The sequence below is a fragment of the Mus pahari genome, chromosome 13 (genome assembly GCF_900095145.1).
Source record: "Mus pahari chromosome 13, PAHARI_EIJ_v1.1, whole genome shotgun sequence".
In the NCBI taxonomy this organism is placed as follows: domain Eukaryota; kingdom Metazoa; phylum Chordata; class Mammalia; order Rodentia; family Muridae; genus Mus; species Mus pahari.
In genome coordinates, this window is record NC_034602.1 from 10,656,836 (window position 1) to 10,668,094 (window position 11,259).

Consider the following 11,259-nt stretch of genomic DNA (forward strand, 5'->3'; position numbering starts at 1 on the left):
TTTCCCCCCCCCCCCAACTTTCATCTTAATCAATGAAAATCTCCTTTATCTTGTTCTGTATAATCACTGGACTGCCTCACACGAATTCCTCAATGTAAAGTGGTGTTCCTTAGAACTGTTTCAACAGTTCAGGTGGGCAGGAAGATTCTCAAGAGAAGGTTGCTAGGAGGTATGACCTATTTCTGCGAGCTACGACTAGCAAAGCATTGGGCAATCAAACAAGGTTTAGCATGTCCCATAATATGCCAAAAAGCTATTTGCTCCGAGGCGGGACATCCTCTTCATCTACTGAATGCCTACTCTGTTCTAGAAAATTAGAAGGCTCGGTGAGAGAAACAAAGGAGACAGAAATGAAGGAGAGTGTCTCTTTTACCTCATGACGCACTCATGAGTTTATTGGTTCAGCTGGAGGGCACAGCCAGTGGCAGGAAATAGATGTAACCTACCCTGCTCCTGTAACCTCCCTGTTCCTCATTGACAGTTGGAATCCTATGCCATGTTTTTGCAACACCCAGCTCCAGTCCAGGCCAAACTGGTTCCTGGCATGCTTAAGGTCCAGCTTCATTTTCTCCCCAGGAATCCAATCTTGGTGTAAGGTTGTTAGAGGGGTCCTGGGATGGTGGAGGGCAGGACAGACAGATCCTAGGACTTTGGGAAGGACTCATTGCTGGATGGTCATAACTAGACCTCTAGTGCAGAATGGGTGCCAGGTGCTGGGTTACACGTGCCTCTCACTAAATCTGTAACAAACCTATGAAGTAGGAGCTGTTCTGTTCCATCCACAGATGAGAAAAATGAGGTGCAGAAAGCTTCAACCTACCCAAGGCTATGCAGCTAAGAAAATGGAGTGCGGTTCTGCTCTACGCTGCCATCTACACAGCACACACCTTTCATAGTAAAACTCACCCTCTCAGAGGTATACAACTCTGTGCACATCAAAAATGTGTACAGGTGTTTAGCTTTCACTACAGTCCAGTTGCAGAGCAGGTCCATTAGCCTAAAAACTTCCCTTAGAGCCTTTTGTAATTAATGCCTTCCTTTTGTTTACCATCAGCCCTGGATATTCAGTGATGCATTTCTGTTTGATTATTTATTTTTGTATTTATGTATGCATGCATGCATGTAAATATGTATTATGTGTGTGTGTACATATTAGTGTATATGCATGTGTGCATTTATATATGTATGTGTATGCATGTAAATATGCATGAACTTATGCATGTGTATATATACATATGCATGTGTAAATGCACACACATGTGAGCATGTATGTATATATGTGCACACATGTATATATAAATACATATGTGTGCACATGCAGGCACATGTATATGTGCACATATATATGCACATGTATACATGTATGTGCATATAAGTACATATTTATGTGTGTATATATGTACCTGGGTATGTACGTGTATATACATGCACAAATGTTTGTGTGTATCTACATATGTATGCATGTATGTGTATGTATTTATACATGTATGCATGTGTGTGTACATATCTATATATAGGAATGTGTATGTGTGTATATATGTGGGTATGTATATATTTAGTGTATGTATGCAGGTGTACATGTCTCATATCAATAGAGTGGAGGTCAGAGGATGAAAGCATGTGAAGTCCTTACTGGCTCAGCTAGTGATGTGTTCCAAACCAACCCCTCAATAGTAGGTTATGGGGTGGCCGCCCATTTCCCATCACATGACCCATAAAAAGTCAGGAATTCTTTCTCACTCTCCTTACAACATGTCAAGAGTGTGAGAAAGAACTGATACGTCAGCTCTGCTCACTCTTTGTCCTACTTTTTCTTTTTCTTTCTTTTTTTGGCTTTTTTTTCGAGACAGGGTTTCTCTGTATAGCCCTGGCTGTCCTGGAACTCACTTTGTAGACCAGGCTGGCCTTGAACTCAGAAATCCNCCTGCCTCTGCCTCCCGAGTGCTGGGATTAAAGGTGTGTGCTACCACACCCGGCTTGTCCTACTTTTTCTTACTCTGCTTGGGCACAGGATGGATTTGAAATCCCCCGATTCAGTGGGCTGGCTCCTTTTCCATTGCTGTGATACAGCAACAAAGGCAACTTCTGGGAGTTCCGTTGCCTATGGTTATTATCCAGAGGGATACGAGTTCATTGTAAGAGGTCAGAGACATAGCCGCAAGCGTCGGGCACAGCAGCAGGAGCAGAAGGCTGCACAAGTGCATCGTTACTCACAAGCAGAAAGCAGGCAAAGCAACCGGAAGTGGAGCAAGGCTACGAACTCTCAAAGCCCTTCCGTGACGTGACGTGTCGTGATGTGATGTGATGTGATGTGACATGATGTTCTCCAGCCAGGCCACGCCTCCTAATTCTCCCAGACTAGCCACCACACTCAGGGTAACTTTGGTGACGGCTGATACTGTGGCACCCTAGCTTAGTCACTCTTAAAGAACACTTCCATTATGACCTGCTTCCAGGGAGGCCTGTTTCAAGGGAGGGGACGGAAAACGTCAAGAGACTCCCACTCTCCCGCTGTTCTCCTAGATGCTAGGTGCCTTACTTCAGAAGTCTCCATTCTGACCTCTATTGGGTGCAGTAGAAGGATGAACAACTGCACAGGGCCTTCTGAGAAGTGCTGGGAGGTGCATCTCAGGCTCAGCCCAAAGTTGGCAGAGGGGAATGAGAAAGCATTTACTCTCTTGCGCCAGCCCTGATTGGGCGAGGATGTCCCCTGGCATCAATGGATGTCCCACGGCTGGGTATGGGGAAGACCAGTGGGCATCCCCTAGAGAATGAGACCTATCGGCGTAGTATGTCACCTCAACAATGTACGGTGGTGTCTTACTGAGCAAACGGCAAAACTGGAACTTTCTGGGATGTGGTTCCTTGCCGCTGTTCTTCTAGAGCACAAAGTGAGAGCTGTCTTCAGTCGGCCAGTTAAACTGACAGAGAGGAGACATGTCTTTAGGTGACTTCAGGGAACCAGAACGGATGCTGCCCCGGAGGAGCTTAGAGAATTGGAAGTGATGCCTGGCATAGTGTCACATACTTCTAATCCCAACACTGCAGAGGTTGAGGCCTCTTACCTTCCTGGTCAGTGCAGCTGCTAAGAGTGCTGAACCAGGCTCAATGGTGCATTGCTATAATCTCAGGACTGGGGAACCTGTAGAGGCAGGAGGACATCTATGACTTTGAGCCCAACTCATGCTTCATAGTGGGTTCAAATCCAGCCCTTCAGTGAGATCACGAAAAAAAAAAAAAAGGATGCTCACAGAATTTGTCTTTAGGGAAAGCTTTCGAAGCAGTGTTTGCAGGCCAGACATTGTTGTGTCCTGGAGTGTGATGGGAGCAAGGTGCTGTTTGTTAGCTCTGACACTGCCACCAAGAGAGGTCTTGCTTATACTGGCCTAGGCACTACGAAGTGTTCAGCCGACCTGGTTCCTCTAATCCTTGAGTATGCCAGTCTGGGCTGCCCTCTCCCTTCCCAGGGAGAAGGGAGAGCGAGCAAGGAAGCTCTCCCAGTACAGGAACCGAAGATGAGGCCTCAGCTGCCAAGCCTTCAGGCCTTCAGGTCTGCCATTTAGGGCTCCTGGGTCCAGGCAGTATGATCCTAGTGCATCCCTGGACTGGCAGCAATACACGTGTCTACAGGGCTGGGCTTGCAGAGCTTGGAGCCACTGTGGTCACGGATGTCTTCTGACTCAATCAGTTCTCCTAGACCTGGGGGAGAGGTGACTGCTTAGCATATGGCTGTGTGCTCTTTGCGTGTCCCGGCTTGAACACAGTCTCAAGTCACCAGTCTATAATCCTAGTTGTAAGCCTCAGGTCTCGGAGTCAGTCCTGCTACACACACCTTTCACCCTTGATCTGTTTTGACTAGAAGAAAGGACAAGGCGGCCAGGTGACTTGGAGGCTTTGCTCACGGGTTCCTGCTTTTGTTTATGAGTGAGGAGAGTTGTATGTAACTTAGATTGGCCTTGGCCTTGTAGACATCTCTCTGCCTTAGCCTTTCCAGCATTGGGATTAGGAGTATGTGTCACTATGCCAGGTGTCTCTCCTGATTCTCTAAGCTCTGGGGCAGCTGTCCACTCGGGTTCCCTGGGTTGCCTCCTCTCTGTGAGCTCATCTGGCCGACTGAAGATGGCTCTGACTTTGCTTTTACATTTTCAGATTCCTCTCTTGTCCCCTCACACCACCAACCTCCACCCCAGAGCTGATTTAGACTTCTTTGTCATTTCCTTGGGGCCTAATCTAGCATTTTAGAAGTAGTAAGGTAAGAACACATTTCTTGGTACATAAGAGAATAGAAATCAGACACTCATGTGGAGGTGGGACAGTGTGGGGCTCTAACTCCCACATCCAAGTAAGGACAGCTTGTACCAATGCTCGCTCCCAGAGTTATTGAATATTATTGCTATCTGTAATCACTAATAGTGTAGACTCCAGAGAGGTCATGGCAGTTTACAACCTGGCTGCCTCCTTCTTGCCTCCCTTTTTCCTTCCCTGATTGCTTCGTTTCCTTTAAAAAAATGTTGGTGAGTGTTTGTGTACAGGGCTGTGTGTGTACTTGTCTGTGTGTGTATGTGTCTGCACATGCGAGTGTGTTGCGTGAGTGAATCTGTGAGTATGAGTGTGTGTGTGTCCATACATGTGTGAGTGTGTATGTTTGTGAATGTGTGGATGTGTATATGTGAGTATGTGTGGTGTGTATGTGTGTGTGTGTGTCCGCACATGTGTGTGTGGGTCTGAGTTTGATGATGAAGGTCTTCTTTAATCACTCTACATCTTACTGAGACAGGCTCTCTCACTGAATCTGGACAGCTTACCGATTTGCTTACACTGGCTGGCCAGGGCCCATCTCAGGCTCCATAACACACTCCTGGCTTTTTAGCAAGGGTGTTGAAGATGGAATGTGGGTCTTCACACTTACTGAGCCATCTCTCCAGGGCATATCCCCATCTTTTTTTGAGGTAGGGTCTTATGTATTCCAGGTTGGCCTTAATCTCATTACATAGCTGAGGATGATCTTGAACTCTTGATTTTCCTGCCTCTACCTCCTGAGTTCTGGGAGTCAGGCATACCCCATTAAGATAAGCAAGCAACATAACAACTAAACTCTATCTCTAGTCTTTAAAAAGTATCATCATCATCATCATCATCATCATCAGTGTGTGTGTGTGTGTGTGTGTGTGTGTGTGTGTGTGTGATGTTTCTCCTTCCATCTTATTGAGGCTTGCCTCTCTGCCCTATAATCTTCTGGGCATATCTGTCCCCTATCTTGCCATCAGTATGCTGGAACTTCTTTTAATCAGGTTTCTGGACCCTTAAGAGGTTAGCCTTGTGCTATGGGTGTTTTATCTGCTGACCCACCTCCCTCACTGGTCTTCCAGCCCTTTCCTTGTACTTTGTACTCTGTAGCTTAGGCTGTCCTGGAATTCTCTGTGGAGCACAAGATGGCCTAAGCTTGCGTGAGTCTCCTTGATGCTGGGATTACAGGTATAAGCCGCCACATCTGGCTCCTCGCCATTTGTAAACTGGGGTGTGATGATAGTTGTGGCTGAGATGAAGAAGGGCAAATAGAGAACCCTTGTTGAGGATGCACTGATGAGCGATCAGAGGATGGCAACTTCTGCCTCTCCGTGGGGAGCAGCTCACTACCAACTCGTGCTTCCTTCGGCAAGACTGCTTTAGTGTGGGTGGCTGTGGGAGCTCTCCCGAAGACCCTGATCTATCTACATACAAGTCATTTAGTCAAAAGGTGACTCCAGGAAGCTTAGGCACTCTGATAAAATCAACATCCCTTAACTAGTGCTGAGGTTGCCATGATTTCATCCTTCCCCGAGGATGATAAAAGTGGGGTGTTTCTCCCCATTTCCTGCTACTCTTGAGGGCCACTCTGAAGGCTTCTCCCATGAGCTTCCAGTCTGCTGTCCACAGGCAGGCAAAGGAAGGGCCTAGGCCAAGAGGCAAAGACTCTTGCAGAAAGAAATGTGGGGGGTCAGGGTCACAACCCTCCAGATTCCCTGAGAATCTGTGGGGGACACCACAAAGAAGGTGCTTGTTAGAAGTTATCTCTACCATTTGTAATGTTTCTTGAAGAAAAGAGACCAAACTCTCTTGAGGTGGTTTCAGGGAGAATCCTGCAAGGGGGCTCATGCTTCTCAAAACGCTGCTGCTGCCTTGAGGGGCTGGCTGTTCCAGGTCGAGCTTTCTGAGGATCAGATCTTCCCATGTGGACTGCAGCCAGAGCTCCAGGGAGAAGGACCCCACCCTGATCAGCTCACAGTGAGTTCCTTGCCTCCTGCCTTGCAGGAAGGATTTGAAATGGACACTGCTGCGGCCTGAATCATTCCCACTTTTAAAAAGAATTTATTTTACTTTATTCTTTTAATTTCATGTGTATGAATGTTTTCCCTGCATGTATGTATGTGCACCATGGGTGTGCCTGGTGCCTTCAGAGGCCAGAAGAGGGTGTTAGATTGCCTGGAACTGAAGTCACAGATGGTTGTGAGCTACCACATGGTTCCTGGGAACCGAACTTGGGTCCCCTGAAAAAGCAGCCAGTGATCTTAACCACTGAGACATCTCTCCAGCTCCTCTTCATCACTTCTTTTATTGTTTTGTGTTTTTGGTTTTTCTCAAGACCGGGTTTCTCTGTGTAGCCCTGGCTATACTGGAACTCACTCTGTAAACTAGGCTGGCCTCGAACTCAGAAATCCATCTGCCTCTGCCTCCCAAGTGCTGGGATTAATCATCACTTCTTTAAACTTGAAATAGCAGAAGCCAGTCATCCCGCAGTAAACACGCAAGCTGGGGATGTGGTGGCATTTTGTCTTAGTACTTGGGAGGTTGAGACAGGAGGGTCACCTGAAATTTAGGTCTAGCCTGGGTTTTACAGTGAGCTCCAGGCCAGTCTGGGTTACAGAATGAGATCTCCCAAATAAACAACAGGAGGAGAAGGAGAAGGAGAGGAGGAGGAAGAAGAAGAGGAAGAACAGGAGGAGGAGGAGGAAAAAGTTGTAGTGCAGACTTGGAAACAGAGGCACAGACACATGGAGAAGGTGAGGCAGGAGCAGAGGGTTAATGCAGCAGCATGTACCATTAGATTCTAGGAGGAATCAAGGAAAGATTCCAAGGATGTAGGGCCCACCAACACCTTGCCTTTCGGCTTGGAGTCTCCAAAATGTGGGTGATGAATTTCTTCTTCTTTTTTATATATTATTATTATTATTATTATTATTATTATTATTATTATTATTATTATTAGTGTAGTAGTAGTAGTAGTTGTGTGTATGCACACGTGTGTACACCCTGACTTGCTCATGTGCCAGCATGTGAGAAGACAGCTTTTAGGAACTGGTCCTCTCCTTTCACTGTGTGGGTCCTGGGGTCAAACAAAGATTGTTAAGCATGACAGCAAGCTCTGTTACCCAAGGAGCTACGTCACTGGCCCCGAGTTTCTATTTTAAAAGAAAAGAAAGCAAAACAAAACAAAAAAATTGATTTATTGAATAATTGCGTTTGGCTGTGCCGTGCCATGACGCTGGAGCTGAGGTCAGAGGGCAACTTGGTGAGTCTTTCTTCTCCGTCCAGAGATTAAGCTCAGATCATTAGGCTCATTGGCAACTCCTTCTACCCGATTAGTCATCTCACTGGCTCCTGGGTTTCTATTTTTCAAGCTCCAGTTGCAGTATTTCTTTTCAATAGCTCTAGGGCATGAAGAGCGGCTTGCCCGCAGGGCTGGGTGTTGCACGCTTTGTCTGCGGACTTTTGTCCAAATCCTGTTGGCTAATGAAAGTTGATGAAGGGGCGTCTCAGAGTCTGTATCCTGGCCACTGTCATGCTGGGGGATTAGGGCATCAGAACTGTCAGGGATGCCAGGGGACAGCTGCCTCTGGAGGACAGAGTGGTACTGAGGAAAGGACTCATCCTGTGGATCTCAAAGGAGCCACTGTCATTTGGCTGAATCTCTTCCCCCATTCTAGATAGGACAGGCCTGGTTTCGGAGACCCCCACTCTAACCAGGTTCAGCCAGACCCAAGAGGTTTTCCTAGGAGTAAAGCAAATTCTCAAGAACCCAGGGTCCTGATTGGGTTTTTCCAGCTAGACCCCCGGGGACAGTGCCTCGCCAGTGCGGGGAGGAAGGGCAACAGTGTGGGTTGACATTGACTGGGGAAAAAGCTCACTGTTCTTCAGTCTCTGTGAAAGAACGTCAGAAGTTCAGGGCAAGGCACACAGGTATGCCGTGTGTGTGTGTGTGTGTGTGTGTGTGTGTGTGTGTGTGTGTGTGTGTGTGTATGGTGTCTGTGAGGGAGAGAGCAGCTTACTGTAGGCAGCTTTCTCCTTCCATAGTGTGGGTCCCAGGGATGGACTGCAAGCCATCAGGATGGAATGGCAAGCACTTTTACCCACTGAGTCATTTCACTGAGTTTGCTTGATATTTTTTTTTGTTTTGTTTTTTTGGGTTTTTGTTGTTGTTGTTGTTGTTTTTGAGACAAGAGTCTTCCATGTAACCTGAGTTGACCTTGAACTAATGGATATTTTGCATTTTTTGAGCAACATTAAAAAACCACAAAGAGGTCATGAAGAGGGTAAGAATACTACTTTGCAGTATTGTATTTTGCAAGTCAAGTAAGGTGCCTCATGCCTATAATCCCAGCATCTGAGAGGTGGATGCAGTGAGGCTGTCTTGAGCCTGAGGTGAGCCTATTGAGTTCTAGGCTATTGTGTTCTATGGCTTTTTTCTGGGGAGCTAAGACCAAGTGTCTGTTCATCACAGACAAGGCTCTGATGTCAGACTAAGGAAACGATTTCATCCAAGTCTAGCTTAGTGAATCAGTGAGTTGTTTATGACTGACAGGAGTGTGGGTGAGGAGTACTTATAGGTGGGTAGATGACTCAGAGATAACTGTGTTACCTGCTACCACCATGGGAGTCACTCAGAAGATAGTTTGAATGCTGTATCCTGGCAGATCTCTGTAAGATTTGCAAGGAGCTCAGCCTGCCAGAGGCTTCTCTCCCCAGCAATTGTTACTGCTTATATAACCCTGGGAAGGGTCTTGTGAATCTTGTAATTTTCAGGAGTTTCCTGAGCCTTTTAAGTTTCATTTACTTCCTGGTCTTGTATGTTTTGCTTATTTCCTGATCTCAGGAGATTCTTACCTCCTTCCAGGAGAGAATGTTTTAAGGTAACAACTATATAAATTGGGCTACAGAGTGAGACCCCCTTTCACAAACAACAAACACAATGTATTTTAAGAACTTGTCTTAACATACTTAAATAAGTATTTTGTATTTTAAGAAATGGTGATTGAAAGGCAGGAGAAATGGCTCAGGTTAACAGCACATACTGTTCTTCCAGAGGATCTGGGCTCAGTTCCCAGCACCCATATTGTAACTCACAACCATCTATAACTCCAGTTCCAGGGGATCTGATGCCCTCTTCTGGCCTCTGTAGGCACTGTATATAGGTGGTATACAAATAAACATATTGCAATAATACTCATATAAACATAAAATAAAAATTAATAAAATCATTAAGAAGAAAGAAATAGTGACTGAATGCCTACTGTGTGCAGAGCAACGGATACAAAGCACAACAGCTTTCCAAAAGGAATATAGAATTATATAAATAATATTATTGTACAAAATAATGCTTATTGCTTGTCCTCAGACTTTTCAGGCAATATAAAAAGGCAGGTATGGACTGGGGATGTGGCTCAGTTGGTACAGGGCTCCCTAGCATGGAAAAGCACTTGATTTGACAGCTAGAACCACATAAACTAGATGTGGTACCATGTGCCTGTAATCCAGCACTGAGGTGGAGATGGGAGAAATAGAAGACCTGGGTCATCCTCAGTTACACAGTGAACTCATGCCAGCCTGAGATTCAAGAGTCCAACTGCCCAGAGGTGGTACCTTCCACAGTGAGCTTGGCTTTCCTGCATCAATCAAGAAAATGTCCCACAGGCCAGTCTGATGGGGGCATTTTCTCAATGGAAAGTCCCTGTTCTCAAACGACTCCAAGTCACGTTGACAACAAACCAACCAGGACACCTTTTCTACCCCAAATAGTTCTATCATGACAAGGGAAAGCAAACTTAGGTCCACCCTGTCTTAGTTAGGGTTTTACTGCTATAAAGGGACACCATGACCCAAACAAGCCTTATAAAGGTAAACATTTAATTGTGTCTGGCTTACAGTTTCAGAGTCAGCATGTCAGGGGCAGAGCAGCATGAGGTAGACGTGGTGCTGAAGGAGCTGAGAGTTCTATGTCTTGATCCAAAGACAGTCAGAAGGGGAGACTCTTCCTCACCGGGCAGAGCTTGAGCACTAGAAGCCCTCGAAGCCCACTCACACAGTGGCGCACTTCCTCCAGCAAGGCCACACCCACTCCAACAAGTCTGCACCTCTTAACAGTGCCACTTTCCAGGAGCCAGGAGTATTCAAGCCACCAGAGACCCCATCTGCATTCCGATGGCTCCCCTACCCCTAGTGTCCATTAACCTCATGATTGGTGACTCAGATGGACAAGCCTGGAAGGTTCCTCCGTCCCCACCAGCCTTGTTCTATTCCCTGCTTGTTCAGACAGGAGGACCTAATGCCTAGGGTCTGTCACAGCCTGAGGGGACCTGCTGCTTAGTATCAGAGGAGACTGGAAAGCTGAAGAAAAGAGGCAGGCTGGGATTACCCAGGGGGACTTCTGAAGGCTCTGTTTATTTCAGCACCCATGGGAGCACAAGGCAGTACCTTTCTTTTTCCTCCTTCGTGTTTTGTTTTTGTTTTGTTTTGTTTGAGACAGGGTCTAGCTAATGCCTCCTCAAACTTGAGACTCTCCTGCTTCCTCCAGGCTTATGACTGAAGACAGAATCTGAAGAGTGAGGGGCTTAGGCACATTTGCATTTGCATAAAGCCATTCTCACAGCCCACTTGGAGGAGGCTCTTGGTACAGACAGGGAGACTGGGGTTAGCTGGGGGCTGTGGTCTGGATCAGCAGAAAAAGAGAAAATGGCCATGAGCTCTGTGAGTGGTGGCGGGCAGGGGTCCTGCCTCCTCACAGCAAGGCCAGAGGCCCCTTGGATAGGTCTTAAGGGCTGGGGTTTCCCTGTAATCAGCAGTGTCTCCAGCTCTGGTCTCCAGGAGGATGGCAAGGGCCTCCCACCACACACTCCGTTGGTCCCTTGGTCCCTTGTCACCTGCCTTCTCAGGTATTTCTTCTTTCTGCAGGCTGGAGGCTCATTCTGGGGAGAGAGAAGAGGAGAGAGAGAGAGAGAGAGAGAG